Source organism: Condylura cristata, unplaced genomic scaffold (assembly GCF_000260355.1).
Source record: "Condylura cristata isolate star-nosed mole 26May11 unplaced genomic scaffold, ConCri1.0 scaffold00005, whole genome shotgun sequence".
NCBI classification, from domain to species: domain Eukaryota; kingdom Metazoa; phylum Chordata; class Mammalia; order Eulipotyphla; family Talpidae; genus Condylura; species Condylura cristata.
In genome coordinates, this window is record NW_004567106.1 from 30,762,323 (window position 1) to 30,779,197 (window position 16,875).

Here is a 16,875-nt window from a genome sequence, read left to right on the forward strand (position 1 = left end):
TAGCTTACATGATTTAAGAAATACAGGTGTCCAGCATTTTCTCTTCCCAAAGTCAAGTATTTATCCATTTTATAAAAAGCATCTTTCTACTTGGTATCATCTGTCATCTATGGAAATATACTGTGAATAAAATAAAATTATTTACTTTTATTTTAGATTACCCATTAACATAATTTTCTAACCTAATGAAAACTGGTGAGCCCTGTGACTTTAAATTGCTTTAATGGAGCCCTCCTTGGTGATGCAGTGGGTTAAAGCACAGCACTATAAAGCTATCGAAGCCACTGCAACACGAATTCGATCTCTGGCCAGGGGGCCAGGGAGGTGACCCACATGGCGTGGCAGACCTCTCCTGTCTCTCCCGCTGCTCCCCTCAGCAGTGTACTTTGTTGTTCTATCTGTTCTACTCCCCACTCTGTCTCTGGTGAATCCTTTCACCTCCTGTACCTCTGGCCTGTTCCCCAGTTCTATTAGCATAAATAAATAAATATATTTTTTAAATAAATAAAAATAAATTGCTCTAATGATCACATTAATCCTGAGGCATTGTTCAGCTCCTGAACTCATTCCTGCCCAATCTCACCACTTATTTTACCTGTTGCACAGAGCTCCAGGTTATACCAGCCACTTGGAGAGGAGCCTCCAGACCTAGGGAGTATAAGTGGTACACTAGAATATTTGTTAGACTCTTGGTCACTTTAATTGAACCTTTTGTGTTTTGTTTCAGAAAACAAATCCTTACCATTTAGTGAGTCTGGGTAAACATAAAGCCATTTTCACTTTCTCTTAAAACTCTTGAAACAGAGTTGTTCTTCGAAATTTAGAAAGGCAAAACGTTTTATTGCTTGTATGGGATGGTCTGTTTTCTGAAAGTCTGCAGGGTGTAAAAATACCCTGACCTTTGGAAAACCATTCACATCGTTTAAAATATGACTGAAACTTCCATATTCCTTATTAACCTTTGGATCTTTCACAACATCTAAAAACAGTCCCTTACTCAGTTATATCTCCATAAATGTTTACTTAAATAATTTTTAAAAAGAATGCTTTGCAATTGTATTTAATTTTTGGAGGTTTCATCTCTTTATACTCCAAGTAAGACATTCATACATCTATCCTTGTAAAGCCTAAGTCCACTCTATGCTATCACATTTTATAGGTACATATTATGCACAAAATTGTTTCCCACCCCAAATTTACATCGCAGCCTTAACCCCCAATGTAACTGCATTTGGAGACAGGAGGTAAAGTGATTTTGCTAATGATCATTTTCCATATATATATATGTAGTTCACGATGCACCCAAGATTATATACACAACTTAAAGAATTTCTTCCAACTACCTCTTCTCTAAGAATCACCCCTGATTCTCTAACTCTAATGATCTCCTTTACTTGACTTTGCCTAGAAAACCATGATTTTTAAATTCCATGCACTTCAATGAACTTCCTGAAACTAGGTGTACTGAAGAGGAAATGATAAGAGAAAAGGCATGTAGAATCCTTGCACCTGTCAGCACAGCCACTTTTGCCGTGACTGCAGTTTTATTACATGGGCATGCCCAAGGAAGGACTTAGAGATGCAAGAGCTATCTTTTCCTTTGGTTTCCTTCTCAGCTCATCAGACAGGATTTTCCTTGCAGCTTTTTCTGTTAACGCCTATTGCACAGTTTCAAGATTCAAACTGCCCTAGACTCTAAGCCAGGAAATATGGGAGGGAAGGAAAAGCAGGTCCTCATCCCCATAAGTGTTATTGCTCTTTGAGTTGTTGATTCTCTTCCCTTTTTGGCTTGCTATTAATATGACTGTTAGAGCCTACAGAGAGTTGTTCCATGTAGTCTGTTTGGATCTTCTAGTTAGAATCAGTAGAAAAGACAGGGTGTTGGGCACTTACTCATCTTAACTAGAATGTTCTATTATGGGGAAAAAAAGTGTGAGCACATTTTACTGTGTGCTAAATACTGTGCTGAGCCTTTTCTATGTGTTACTTACATATAGGAAAATAACCAAACATTTGTGGTAAGCATCATTATCCTCATTTTAAAGATTAGGAAACAAACTTTTGCTGGTTAAGTGAATTCCTTAATGTCCAACAACTGGACAACCAGGTCTGCCCAGAGGATGGTGTCTGACTTCAGCGCCAAACAGCGAATGCTTATGCAATACAGTTGTAGCCAGCTCTGTCATGCATCCTGGTGGGGCCAGAGCTGTACATGCTCTGATTACAGGTGAGGATCAGGCAGCAGTCTTCTCCAAGACCCATGTTTTCCCAGCTTTCAGCATTGATTAGGTCAAGTTGAAAGATGTACTTATGCACTAGGCAGGTTGAGATTTAATATTGCTTTGTGTTAGCTATTGGGCAGGTGTTTGTTTAAAGGAAGTGGAAACAGGTGTGTGGGCCCTGATTCAATTATAGGATGGAGGAGAACACATTGATCCATGGCCATTTTCAAGGAGAGATGTTGATTGTGCTAGTTAATCATTTGTCTGTCAGGGCAAAATAGAACATAATAGGAAATAATGTTCCAGTTACTAGAGGGATGGAACACAGACTCTTGTGTCTGGTTCTCCAGCAACCAGATGCAACTGTTTATAATGATAGCAATTAAGATGCAGTCCCTACATCCTCCTGGATTACCATGTCTCAGACAGCTTGAAGGAAATGCATTTCACAAGCTCTTGCCAACAGCAGGGGACCTCATCCAACAGGAATTGTCTCTCAAAGGAACTTTTCCCTTCACAGAAATTAATTGCATTCTTTTAGATCATGAGGTATCCCAGAGATGACTGAATGGGATATTTTTCCATTCTGTGTCTTGCAACACTGAATCTTCCTCACCTAACCAAGATGTTTATGCTTGTAATGGTGTGTCATAATAATAGTTTACTTCATTCATTTATCAACTTGGTAGCCAACCATCTGGAAGATTTTAAAAAAACATAATTCAGGTACAGTCAGAATGGTTTTTAAAAAACATAATTCAGGTACATGATTCCCTACTCAAGAATCTCAGGTGGACGTTAGTACATTTATAACTAAATTACTCATTTCATGCCAGTCTTCCCTTCTCTCGCTATGACCCGATGTAACAGATCTTATTTCCTGAACACATTAAGTTCACTTTCACTTCAGGGCATTTCCATTGCTATTCCCTCTTTGCATTTGCTCTTCCTCTTTTCATGGATAGGTTTTGGTTACTACCTTCTCATTCAGACCTCTGTTCAAGCGCCACATCTTCAGAAAGGCTTTCCTTAACCATTGTCCAAAAGAGGTCTCCTTCCTACACACTTCTCTGTATATTCTTTATTCACTTATTCTACTTTATTTTATTCATAGCATTTATTCTAAGATCTGCTTCAAAGCAGAATTTATTATGGACAGGTTTTCTTTATCCATAAGACCCTATGTTTACATAGGCTTTCAAATTCTACCAAAGAATATAGGCCTATGATTCTCAAATCTGACCAACTATTAAAACACTCCAAAAAAACTTCAAAAGGTAACATTGCTTAGAAGAAAAACTCAGAAATGTTTGTGTTATTGGTCCCATTATGCCCAGATTTCGAGCTTCCCAAAGACCACCTAAGAGCCGATACCAATGTAAAGCACACGAAGGTCTTGCAAGCTCGAGCCTGAGCTCCCAACATGCACTGACGATGCAGTGGCCAAAGTTGAGAGCCCTGAGCTCAGGGAAGGCAGGGTTTTTATTACAGAAGAGGGGAGTTTCAGCTCAACAGAGGGGAGTTTTAGCTCAACAGTACATTGATTGGTTAACATTGAACAAAGTTATCTTGTCTTAACCCAGTTGATCTATGCCTGTAAGGTGTGACCTTCACTACTCAGCCCGCCTACCTTAGGACATCTGGTGTTTTCCTGATATGTACTGGTTATTTGCTAATTATCTGTTGCTATGGGATAACCAAGATTAGGACATTTACAGTTAAACTCGGCCTTGGCACCTTATTGATAACCGAAACTTAGGCCTGGCGGGTTCATTTTGAAGCCTGTCATGGCGTCAGTTTGTTCTTTCAGACCTATTAATGTGCTTCAAGTAATTTTAATATGTGTACAGGATTGAAGACAATTGGCCTGAGTAATTTACAATGAGTGGTATTTATAGGGAAATAATTTTAAACATGCATGCTGAATCTGACTTTCCTAATCCAAAGGAGAGCACCTCACAAATCAAGCACTTTATTGGATACCCACCAGGTGGTATCCTTGCTCACTAGATCTCAGCTTCTGATTTTTTCTCTCAGTGCCTCATTCAATCCTAGCTGAAGTTGTTGGAAAAAAAGCTATTCTTTGTTGCATTGCTTGGTCACTTTTTTAAAAATCATTTTACCATGCACAGCCAACTTTCTTGTGTTAGTTATGTTCTAAAAGTCTCTGCAAATATTGAATCAGCATTGAGAACAGTATTACCTGTGTTAGGGTCCGAGAACTCGATTACTGCGAAAGACAGAGTGTCACGCAAGAATGCAATTCTCAAAGTAGAGTTTATTGGGCTGGCTAGCCAGGGTCAAGCCGTTTCCTGCCGGACACGCAAGATTCAGGCAAGACCCCGACCAAAGGAAAGTCAGGGAATATATTGGCCTTGTTGGCCGTTACATACGTCAGAGCCCGTGCAGATTCAACTTAGCAAATGGATTCAAGGATTAACAGACATCACAGCCTGGGTCACAGTTCAATCACCCAATGACAGGTTTCCAGGAATAGATGTCTCATTTCCTGGTGCCTCAGATCCAATCAGCCTGGGCCACACCATTCCCATTATCCAATCAATTTTAAATGTACATTGTCCCTCTCCAACCTATCCTGCATTCCGGGGGGTGGGGCTAGGGGTGGGTGCTTGCCTGGGCTAGTCTAGTTTTGCTCAGGCCTGCGTTAGTTACTTCTTCCATTCCTTCACCTGCAATAGATCCTTGTGTTTTTTTGTGTTTTTGTTTAAAAACAGTATATTTTGTTGATTTAATGACATTGAATAGGTAATAGAAAATAGATGGTAGGTAGAAACATAAAACCCCAAATCACAAAATTTTCAAATAGAAAATAGGAAAAAATTCCTTGTGATCTTGGGTTAAGCAAAGATTTTCTAGAAAAAAATATAAAAAACATAAATCATGAGGGAAAAAATTGATAAGTTGGACTTCAACATAATCAACACTTTCTTTTCTGTACTTGCCTTGATAATTAAATATTGCCTTACTAATTTTGATTTTGGTTTACTTAATAGGTGGCTATTAAGTTCATATTCGGCACCAGTCACTGCTCTAGGTTCTCAAACATAGAAACAAAGATATATAAAGTATTCTTTAATGAGACTTATATTTTAGACATTTAAATAGTGTTTTTATGTAATCAACAAATAACACAATGCAATACTTATTGAAGAACTGGATCATTAAAACAGACCAGCTCTGTCACTGGGAACCATATCAGCATAATGGAATAAAGTAAAGCAGATAGTAACAAATGTTGGCACAGTTGTGAAGATGAGAGCACTCTCACATTGCTGGTGGAGATGTAAAATGCACAGTCACTTTAGAAAACAATTTATCAGTTGCCTAAAACACTAAGCAGTGTTGCCATTTAATTCAGTGATTCCATTTCTGTCCATCCAAGAATGGAAATTTATGTTCAACAAAGACCTGTGTATCACTGGTTAGAGAAGCACTGTTTTTAATCGCCACAAGATTCCACCAATTGGTGAATGGCTAGAGAAATGTGGTATAACCATGCAAAAAGAATATTCTTCAGCAATCAAAAAGAAGGAAAGACTGATCCATGCAACAACATGGATCACCTCAAAAATTTGCACTAAGTGAAAAAGCCAGTCACAAGAAACCATATATTTTATGCACAATTCATGTAAAATGTAAGATTAATCAAAACTATAGATATAGAAAGTAGATTAGCAGTTGCCTAGGACTGGAGAATGAGGCAAGAAAATAGATGTGACTGCTAATTGGTATAAGATTTCCTTTACGGGTGATGAAAATGTCCTGAAATTACTTTATGATTACGGTTGCACAATTCTGTAACTGTACTAACTTCTATTCAGTTGTTCACTTTAATTGTATTTCATACAAACTATATCTCACTTAAATGTTAAAAACTGATCAGCATTCCGGCAAACACCCGAGCAAACAAAACACCTGAGCCAGCTGGGGGATGAGTTTGCTTATCTAAGGAACAGAAGGAATGTAAGAATTTCCTTTTTCCTCCAGTAGAGAAGGAGAATTAAGTAGGAAGCAGGTCAGATAGGTCTATTAAGCCATGGTGGGAAGTTTGAATTTTATTTTGAATGTAATGAGGAATCACTGGAGGGCACAAGTCCAAGAGTGACAGGATATGAATTGTAGGCTGAACGCCCAGTGGGTAACTGACTTGGGAGATGAGACACGAAGCAGCATGGGCAACACTCAGACATGTCATCGATTTCATCTCATTTCTTCCTTTAAAAAAGTGTTAGGATGCAGCATTGCAAGCTAGCCGCAGCCGCCTCTGTGTGAGTTTGATTCCCTGGCCCAGGAGGTGAACCACATGGCGCAGCAGACCTCTCCTGACACCACCCCTCCTCCCCCCCCCCCCACCCTGGTGCTCCCCTGTTTCCCTCAGCAGTATACTTGGTTGACCTGCCTGTTCAGCTCCCCACTCTGTCTCTGGTGAAGCCTCTCACTGCCCCTGCATCTCTGGCCTGCACCCCAGTTCTGTATGCATAAACAAAAAAAAAAATTTGTTAGCCTATTCTTTTTATCATAAACAAAAAAGCAAGGTCACTTTAAATTTAACAGAACATATTACATGAGTTGTCCCAGAAAAGACACTAGCTGAAATATTAGAACCACTGTTAACCTTTAATAATACTTCCAGCAAGACCCACGTCACTGGTCACAAGAGAACCATCTATTAATAATGAATATTTTGAACTACTCTTACATAATTAGTCCTTATAAAGAAAGTATTATGCTAAGTAAGTCAAAACCTGCTTTTTGTTCCAACTACCACTATCAAAATAAAACATAGACCACTTTTTTTGTCTATGACAACTCTTCCCACACAAAGTTCCTAGCTCACAGCAGCCAAATGATTTTCCTACATCACAAACTAGTCTTCAGTGCTATATTTGGAGAAGAAACAATAAGGCATCTGCAGAAAATAACTTTTGTATTAGTCTGCACTTCCTGCCTAAGGGGTTATTTCCATCATGCAAGCTCAAGTGGGTGGCAAAGAGTAAGCAGGCTTTGTTAGACCATTACTTTGTGCAGGAGACTGGAGGTCTGCTATTCAACACAATTTTCAATGGGCACTTTCCCTAGAGCTAAATTGCTGCCTACAGATATTTGATTATCAAATGTAATTTAGAAACAAACAAATACAAAATGCCCCTTCTTTTTGTGCTTATGGGTTTATCTGATGGAGGAGATTTGCTCAGCTGAGTACTGTGCTCAAGTTTGGAATAGCTGATTCTCCTCTGCAATTCCTCCAGCCCTCCTCCACACCCCCAGGAGAGGCCTCAAGGTGTCTCTTCAGATGCCCCAGTTATTTTTACTATAACTAATCAACCTTGAAAGTATGAGTGACTTGATAGCTTGTTTTTTTGCCACCTCCCGGGTGCCACACGTACCCACTGGTGATGGTCAAGGTTGTTCAGTCTGTTTATCACTTTTAAGCATACTAGACTCACTGTCATTTTCTCACAGGTTCTTTGCTTTATGCACTGGCACATGGCCCTGTGAAGTTAGTCCACTCCTGTCTCTTTAACTGATAGATGTTTTCCATTACAACTTGGATTCCAGAAACATCAAGCTATGCACTACAGGATATTAGTGAGTCCTGAAGAACACTGTGCCCAAGCCCTCTCTAAAAACTGCTTTTGATGGAGGCAAATAGGGGTTCTTTGGATCCCCTTGAGAATGGATTCAACAAAATCACCTAACACAGTAAGTATTTTAAGAAAAAAGAGACACTTGCAGACAAAGGCTGCATTTTTCAAAGGGCAGGACCAGCCTTCTATGTTGATCTTCAGTGTAATTTCTTACTTTGGGGTTAGGTTGGCTTGCTGTTAATTGTTAGTCCTTTCGACCCTCCTTCTCCAGTTCCTGGTCTTGATAAATTTGCATAGCTGGCTTTAACAACTATGTTAATCACCCCTACTCCCACCTAAGACTCCAGGAGACAGCCAGTCTAGGTCTCAGGAGTCAAAGTCTTTGACTTCCCAAGCTTGGTGCTCTCTTCAGCAATCAAGTTCTGATGTCACTGTCACCCCTGAGAAACACAATGAATTTTATTAAGGATGTAACACAATCAGGTTTTCAAGTTTCCAGAAATGTGTCGGAGCCAGTTAATGGTTGGTCACAGAGAGAAGGTGTAAGGAGTGTCATTTGGTGAGCTAACAGTTAATCCTAAAAAAGGAATATAAGACTGTGATCAGAGTGTTTTTTTTTTAAAGATTTATTTATTTATACATACAGAACTAGGTTACAGGTCAGAGGTGCAGGGGCGGTGAGAGGATTCACCAGAGACAGAGTGGGGAGCAGAACAGGCAGATTGACAAAGTACACTGCTAAGGGGAGCAGTGGGCAGGTCAGGAGAGGTCTGCCACACCATGTGGGATTGAACTCATGCTGAAGTGGCTTTAGCTTCTTAGTGCTGTGCTTTAACCTGCTGCACAGCCGGGAAGGACCCAGATGGTGATCAGAGTTTAATTCTGCTTATATAAATTTTTAGTTTGGAGCTTTTTTGTTGCAAATGGAGGGGATCTGACTATACTATGAGACTATCTTATCACCTCTAGTACAAGTCCCGTCATTAGCCACTTGAATTAAAAGACATGACCAAATTGGTCAGCACTCATACCAATGCGTCAGTCATTCTACCATCTGATTTTCTGAAGCAATGAAAAAGAAATAGAAAGACAAGACCTCTGAGGCCATGAATCTCCAGTCAAAGCAACTGAGTAATCAGACTCAGTGAATACTGTTACAGGGCAGGGAGTTGGGTGGGCACCACTGAACCCCCAAACCTGTCTGCTCTAAATAGGATCTGCCCTCTGCCACATCAAGACAAAACATATAAGACTTTAATAAAAAGTAACTTTAAAATAGTGAGTATACAATATGGAAGACAAAGAATATAATTTCTAAATCAAACACTTGAAGTTACCCATTCCCTCGTGGGTAAAAGTCCACCCAAAAGGGATTGGTCCAAAGCAAGGCCTGAAAGCCTGTCACAAGGCTAAAGCACCTTCTGGCAAGTACCCAGACAAAAGTGTCAGAAATGGCCAGACAAGTCTGGGAGGAAAGAGCACAGTCAAAATCAATATAAACACTGCCATAGTCACCTCCCTACGGGTTTCTCACCCACGTCTGTTTTAACCAGTCCAGGGCCAAGAAACAAGCACTGTATCTTCATCACATGCTTGCTGCTTCCTCAGGTCTCCTTTTGGCTATCCATCCTGCTTCCTTCTTCCTTAGATACCTTCTCTTCCCTTTCTCTTCTCAGCTCAGCTCCACCCTCCTTGTGGGTGGGGCAAAGGACCTGGAACTTCACCTTTTCCTGGGGACCACCCTGTTACAATATGACTGTAGAAGCAAGCCAGATTCCTATCCAACTGGAGACCGTGGAGTTTTCTTTTGCTCTAAGAAACCTGTGAAAAGCCAAAAGAAAGACTACAGGAAATGGCAGAGAAATATTGAAAAAATAAGAAAGACCCTAAGAGTTGTTCAAAGTACAATTTCCTGCTGGAGTAAGGGAGTTCTGAGGAAAAATCTTCTCTCTCTTAAGTTCTAAAAGTCTTTAGCACTTTGAGTAAAATTGAGATACAAAGGCAGAATGGAAGAATACCAGTCTTGATTGACATTAGGGCTATATTTCATTTCTAAGCCCCATCAAATTCAAACTCTCTCTCCCTTGGAGCCTAAAAACATTACATGTGATCTGGGTATCTAGTTCCACTATAATGGTCTACTATACTCTCCCCATTCATTTCCAACTAGGGAAAATTGAGGCCAGCCACTTTTCTCTCTTAGTTGGATGCTTTCCTATACATCCACTTAGACAAGACCTTGAACAATATGAGACATGTATCTTCATTACTCCCACAGGAGAAACACCTAAATTTAAAGCCCACACAAATTAATGAGCCCACACACCACACAATCCTAATTACACTTGCAGCCTCAAACACTGAGAACTTCCTAAATCTGTAACTAGGTGGTCCCTACGCAAAGGGGAAGTTCAGATTTCCTGCTCCACCTAGAAGGAGCTGAGTAGAGAAAAAGAAGAGAAGAATCCAAGGAAGAAAGAAGCAGGCTGGAGAGCCAGAAGGAGACCTTCCGAAGCCGCATGGAGCAAATGGAGACATGTGAAGAAACTGTGCTTGTTTCTTGGCTCTGGACTGGTTGAAAGAGATGTGGGTGAGAGACCCATGGGGAGTTGACTGTGGCAGTGTTTATATTGATTTTGCTTTTGCTTTTTCCTCCCAGACTTGTTTGGCCATTTTTGACCCTTTTCTATGGGTACCTGCCAGCAGGTGCTTTAGTCTTGTGACAGGCTATCAGAACTTGCTTTGGACCAATCCCTTTTGGGTGGGCTTTTGTTCACGAGGGAATGGGTAACTTCAGGTGTTTGATCTAGAAATTATATTCTTTGTGTTCAGTGTTTTATACTCACTATTTTAAAGTTCCTTTTCATTAAAGTCTTATATGTTTTGTCTTGATGCGGCGGATGGCAGAACCCACTTAGAGCAGACAGGGTTGGGACTTTGGTGGTGCCCTCTCTCTGCCCTGTAATAAATCAAGTTCCTCTACAACTTTGTGCTACATCTTCCACAGATGTAAGCACAGTCATTTCTGCCGTGTTCATGAAAATGACAACAAACTCTAATAACTTCCTTCCCAGCACCTAACAGTATTCACTGAGCCCAAAGGTAATAAAAGACATACAAGACTTCATGCAAATCTTACTTTAAAAGAGGCTCATCATTCTCTGTACAGACCCCTGCAACAACCTTAGCCTACAAGGAATGAAACCTCATGGTAAAGGATGGAATTCTGTCCAATATATAAGAACAGTAAATTTCATGGCTATCCCCTGTCACTCCATGATGCCAAATTCTAACTCCTTCCAGGGAATTGCACCCACTTTCAACAGCAGATTCTTTATTCCCCCTCCCGTCACTAGTAATAAAGGCAACCATTTATCAGGAAATAGTTGTCACTTTCAAATGTTCAGCTCACTTAAATTTCACTGGATTCTCAAATCTTGATGTATTTTTTTTAAGTAAAAGATATTAATTTTGATGCTTACCTTGTTTGTTCTTATTGCTAGGATCTCGACATCTTTCTGGTAGCAGAAGTCTCTCCCACCTATGATTTTAATGAATACATTTTGAATAGTCACAGTTCTCACATGTGATTTTCAAAATTCTACTAAGTCTCCAGATGTGAGTTTGCCTAAACTGACCCAGGAGATGATTATTTTGACAAAATTAAACTTGATTTTTCACTAATGGAAATGTGAGAATAAAAAATGACACAAGGGAAAAGGGGAAAAGATGAGTCTTTCTAAGTTGCTTGCCATGAGCCAGGCATTGTATCAGATACTTTTATCATATTATTTCTCTTCATACTCATCACAACTCTCTAAGACAGGTATTACTATCTTTATTTCACAGGTAGGAGAGATCTCAGAGATGAAATGGTCTGTGGTCTCCCTGAGTGTAACTTCATGTGACAGGATTTAAGCTCAGTTCTCTATGAATTGTACTTTCTTCCTCAGAAGCCTGGACAGTGGAGATGGGGGAAAGAGAAGTGGAAAGAAATCATTAGGCAGCAGCGACAAGTTTGGAGAGGAAATGTGGGCTCAGACTGGATGAGTCTGAATTCTAATTGCAGATGTTTGAAATCAGCCTCAAAAGCAATTAAAGTCATTCTCACTTCCTGGATTGTGAGGGGCAGGTAGGAAATGTCTGAAAAGAACTGGCCCAGGGCCCTCCCAGGTGGTGCAGTGGGTTAAAGCACAGCACTAAGAAGCTGAGTTGGATCCCTTTCCGGAAGATGACCACATAGCGCAGCAGACCTCTGCCCGCTGCTCCCCTCAGCAAGTGTACTTTATCAGTCAGCCTGTTGGGCACCCCACTCTGTCTCTGGTGAATCCTCTCATGGCCCCTGCACCTTTGGCCTGTACCCCAGCTCTGTATTTATAAATCAATAAATCTAAAACAAAACAAAACAAAACAAAACAAAAAACTGGTAAAAACAAAAGCAGGTGACAGACACTCCAGAATTTGTACCACTAATCCACACCCATGAACATGCAATCTATTAAAAAGTGTGTGCTTCTTTGTACATGCAGCTTAGAGGCAAGACTTCCATCCAGAAGTCCACCCCAGAGCTGCCCTGTACAAGTCTTTTTGAAATGCCCTGCCCTGTACTGGACATAAAGAGGAGTGGCCAGAATTCTGCATAGAAACCCTTGCCAGAAACTGGGCAGCTGACCTCCCTGGCAAAAGGCATGAGAGTTTCACACTGGGCTTTGTGAGTGTCGTAATGTGAGGAATATAATTTCCTTGAAATCAAGTGCAGAAGTTACAGCTGCTATTTTAAATACATGCTGGGTTTAAAATTTGCTTTCACATATTCCTAAATTGTGTGTCATGTTTCATGCACTTGAAACCAAAGAGGCAAAGTCCTAAAACTTAAAACATTTTTTCCACATGATAGATACCTTAGTCAACACTTTTCCTTGTGCTTGTAGTTAATGAACTTACTTATTAATATTTTTTGTAGCCCAATTCAAACATGATCATTTCTCATTTAACTACTTCTCTCCGTGCAACAGAAGTTTTAAACTACACTGTGCATACCTTAAAATTCTACGTGCCCTTTGGGGAAATATATGCGCTCGTTCCCTCTGTGTTGAGAAGCCCCCATAAACAGTGTGTTGTGTCTGTTGCTTTTACCATCTGGTAGCTGACATCAATTCCCTTGCTGGTTTCCTCCAACAAAGCAGCCATATATGAACACTTGCAGTAACATTTGACAGGCTTTGGTGATACAGTGGGAATTAGGCTCAGTTCCTTTATTGTGCTGACTCTTTCGTGGAAATTTTTCAGAATCCAGGCAAGTCTCAGATTTGGAAAATTCTAATAGCTGAGGTGGAAATTAGCGAAGTTGAGAAACAGCAGTGAATTCACTCCTGCAGGCCTGGTCAATCTCCACACTGTGAGAAGTGTCTAGTGACCAGAGAGCATTTGGGCATCCTTCATGACTGAGAGTTGCATTAGTCAGCATATTTCCAGTTTGTTTCCCATCTTTAGTACGCTTACTTAATTAAACATCAAAGAGTGTGTGAAAGAATTAATATTCAAACAAAGCTTTGGATTAGTAACCAAATAAAAGCCACATGTTTCCCTCGCTGTTCTGCTGAGGGCTGATCACTATTTTATACAGTAGCCAGATGTCCAGCTTTGAGAGTATGTTACTCATAAAGAATGAAATCATCTTGATTTTCATGAGGGAACAAATATTTGGTCAGATCTGCCTGTTTCATTGATGCAGGAAAACAGAAGAGCATGAAGTTTTGGAAACCAGTCAATACAGAGACAGCTTGGGAAATGTCACACTCTCTATGGAGTGAGGTAGAATGAGAAACACTAACTCTGGAGAAAAGAGCCTGAGTTCAATTGCTCCCAATTTCTTGAGTAGCTACTCAGCAATGACTAATGGTTCTAACATTTAGAAAAAAGATTTATAGTTTATAAAGCAAAATAAATTAACTGATGTGGCTGTAGTGACAATTAAGCAGAATATAGTTAGGAAATTGAAGCGAGAATGCCTATGATGCTTTGGGTGAAAATGAAGTTCAACATCAGTGTGGTAATGATCCATTGGGTCAAATGGGACAAAAGTTCAGGTAAGACTGTGGCACCTTAGATGAGTGTATGCTCTGGTTCTGAGTCTCTATTGCATAAGACAAACCAGTAGCCCAGGACCTGGACTGCATGAAAGGAATGTACGTAAGTAGGCAAACCTTGAAATGAAATCAGCTGCAGGAAAAGAGAGAAAATTAAGGCAGTGAGAAAGGTAAGATAAAGGATGTGGTGTGGATGTGGAAATTGGGAATGTATCACAGGTCAGATACCCCACTGAGCAAGCAACAGGAAGAACAGTGTCCGGTTCTGACACCTGCCCGGTGCATCCTTAGAGAACTTCAGGGCAGCCAAGTGACAGTGAAAGTAGGGGCCGGCTCTCATTCCTGGGTAGATGTTTTTATTTAGCCCAGAAATAAAACATTCAGTTTTATTTAAAATCAGAAGGTCTAGAAACCATATAACTCTGTCCCTACAGAAAGATTGTAATGGTTTTGTTGTTTTTCAAAAGGGTCGATAAATCACTACATTCTTCCAACTTTTGAAACTTGGTGTCTTTGGCCAGCTCTCTCTGCCACATTCCTTGCAAGGGAATTTAAAATTGTGGTGACACTGTATTTTAAATAATGGTGACACGTACCATTATTTCTGCAATGCCTAACAGTGCCCATGCATTATTTCTCAAGGTTCAATTTGATGGACATTTGGGTGGATAGATGGATGGATGGATGGATGGATGGATGGATGGATGGATGGATGGATGGATGGATGGATGGATGGATAGATGACTGGTTAGGTATTTGACTATGTTATTATTTCTCAGTTTAGTTTATCACTTTCTGTCTTTCATTTCAAAATCATCCCTCATCGTCTATCTCCACTCATTTCTGCCAAATTATTCATCCCCTCTCTGTCTCTCTTTCTCTCTCTCTCACTCACTCTCTCTCAATCTCTCTCTTTTTTTCAGTTGGGAAACTGGGGCCCCATCACCCTTTGACAAAGAAACTGCCTTGAGTTTATTTTAGAAGGCAAATATTTCAAGTGCACATTTTACAGCTGATAGACTGAAATAGATTTTCAGGAAATGTTTATCACTACATCATTCTCATTCATAAAGACTGAATATTTGTGACTCAAATGAAAATATACTCATTTAAAGCTAGTTACCATTAGGCATCCATCAGGAATGGAGTCAGCAGTAATTCAGCCACACATCAAAAGGCTCCTGGACAAACAAATCATGTCATGGACACAATAGCGCCTTGCACTTACAGGGAGAGCGCTGTAGGCCAGGGGTCTATGACTTCAACGTTGCACATATGTGGCTGTTATTTAGAACTCTCCAAGGTATAGATTTACATTACCATCTGCCAGCTCAGTTGCTGTTTACATCTGCCTTAAAAGGGGGGTTGAGCATAATCAATTAAAGGGTGCATAGAAAGCTCTAGAAAAAAACAACAACCTGAACTTGGAAGAAGCATCCATGTCAATCAAAGGGAAAATAAGGAACTTACACACTCTTGGATACTATTCATTTTTGAACTGGAGGATTAAGTGATAAAAGAGTGTTCAAATATCCCTAACACAGTTCAGTATCTCTAAAGAGCCTTAGAAATAACCTCAACTACACAAGATTTAAATGCAATTTAAAAAACAATGGAATTTCATAAAGATGAAAAACTTTTGCTCTACGAAAGACTCACTTTTGAAAGAAAGAAAACATTTGCAAGCTTCATTTCTGATAAAGGACTAGTATCTGGAATATATATACAATATTTTAAAAAACACAGTATAAACAATTCAATTAGAAAATGGATGAAAGATATGAAGAGCTATTTCACCAAAAAACATACAGATTACAATAAATACATGAAAAATTTGTTTAACATTGTTAGTCAGCAAGGGATGCAAATTAAAGCCACAGGGAGATATCACCATACACCTTTGCAGCAACACCGAACTTTTCCAAGGGTATGTAAAACTGGATTACTCATAAAAGACAGGAGGGAATATGAAATGGGGGAGCTACTCTGGAATGGGTTAGCAGCTTCTTCTAAAATTAAAAATGTGATAGCCATATGAGCCCACAATTTTACTCTTGGGCATTTATCTCCCCAAAATGAATACTTTGTTCACACTAAAGCCTGAACATTCATAATAGCTTCATTTGTAATAGTCAAACACTAAGAACTACCCAGTTGCTTTACTACAAAAAATGGTTCAACTTGGTACATATCATGGAATACTACTCAGGGATAAAAAGGAAGTTATTGATGCATGACAATAACTCAGATGAATCACCAGGAATAATGCTGAGACAGGAAGAAAGTGAACCCAAGAGGTTATGATCCCATTTGTATTACATTTTCTTGAAATGACATTATTGAAATGGAGAACTGATTAGTAGCTGCCAGGAATGGATAGAGGTAAGAGAAGTGAGAAAGGGGAGGGAAAGGGGGAGTCTTATATGGGTCAGTGAGGGGTATCTATGGATGTGTGACTGTTTTGGGTTTTGACTGTATCAATAGCAACATTCTGGTTGAGATAGTGTGCTATAGTTTTGCGAGATGATACTGGTGTAGGAAATTGCTGAAAGGATACAGGAGATTTCTCTGTCTCCTTATTATTTTTTTTATTTTAAAGATTTATTTATTTGTGCATTCAGAAATGGGGTACAGGCCAGAGGTGCAGGGGCCGTGAGATGTTTCACCAGAGACAGAGTAGGGAGCAGGCCCACTGATGAAGTGCGCTGCTGAGGGGAGCAGCGGGTGGGTCAGGAGAGGTCTGCAGCACCTCCGGGACAGGCGGGTATTGAACTCATGTGAAAGTGGCTTTAGCTTCTTAGTGCTGTGCTTTAACCCGCTGCGCCAACCAGGGAGGGAACTTTCTCTGTATTATTTTTTAAAACTGCATGTGAATCTGTAATTATCTAAAAAAAGTTTTATTTGTGACAAAGTATTGAAGAATTTGTGAAGAAAGTATATTTTTCCACTCTCAAG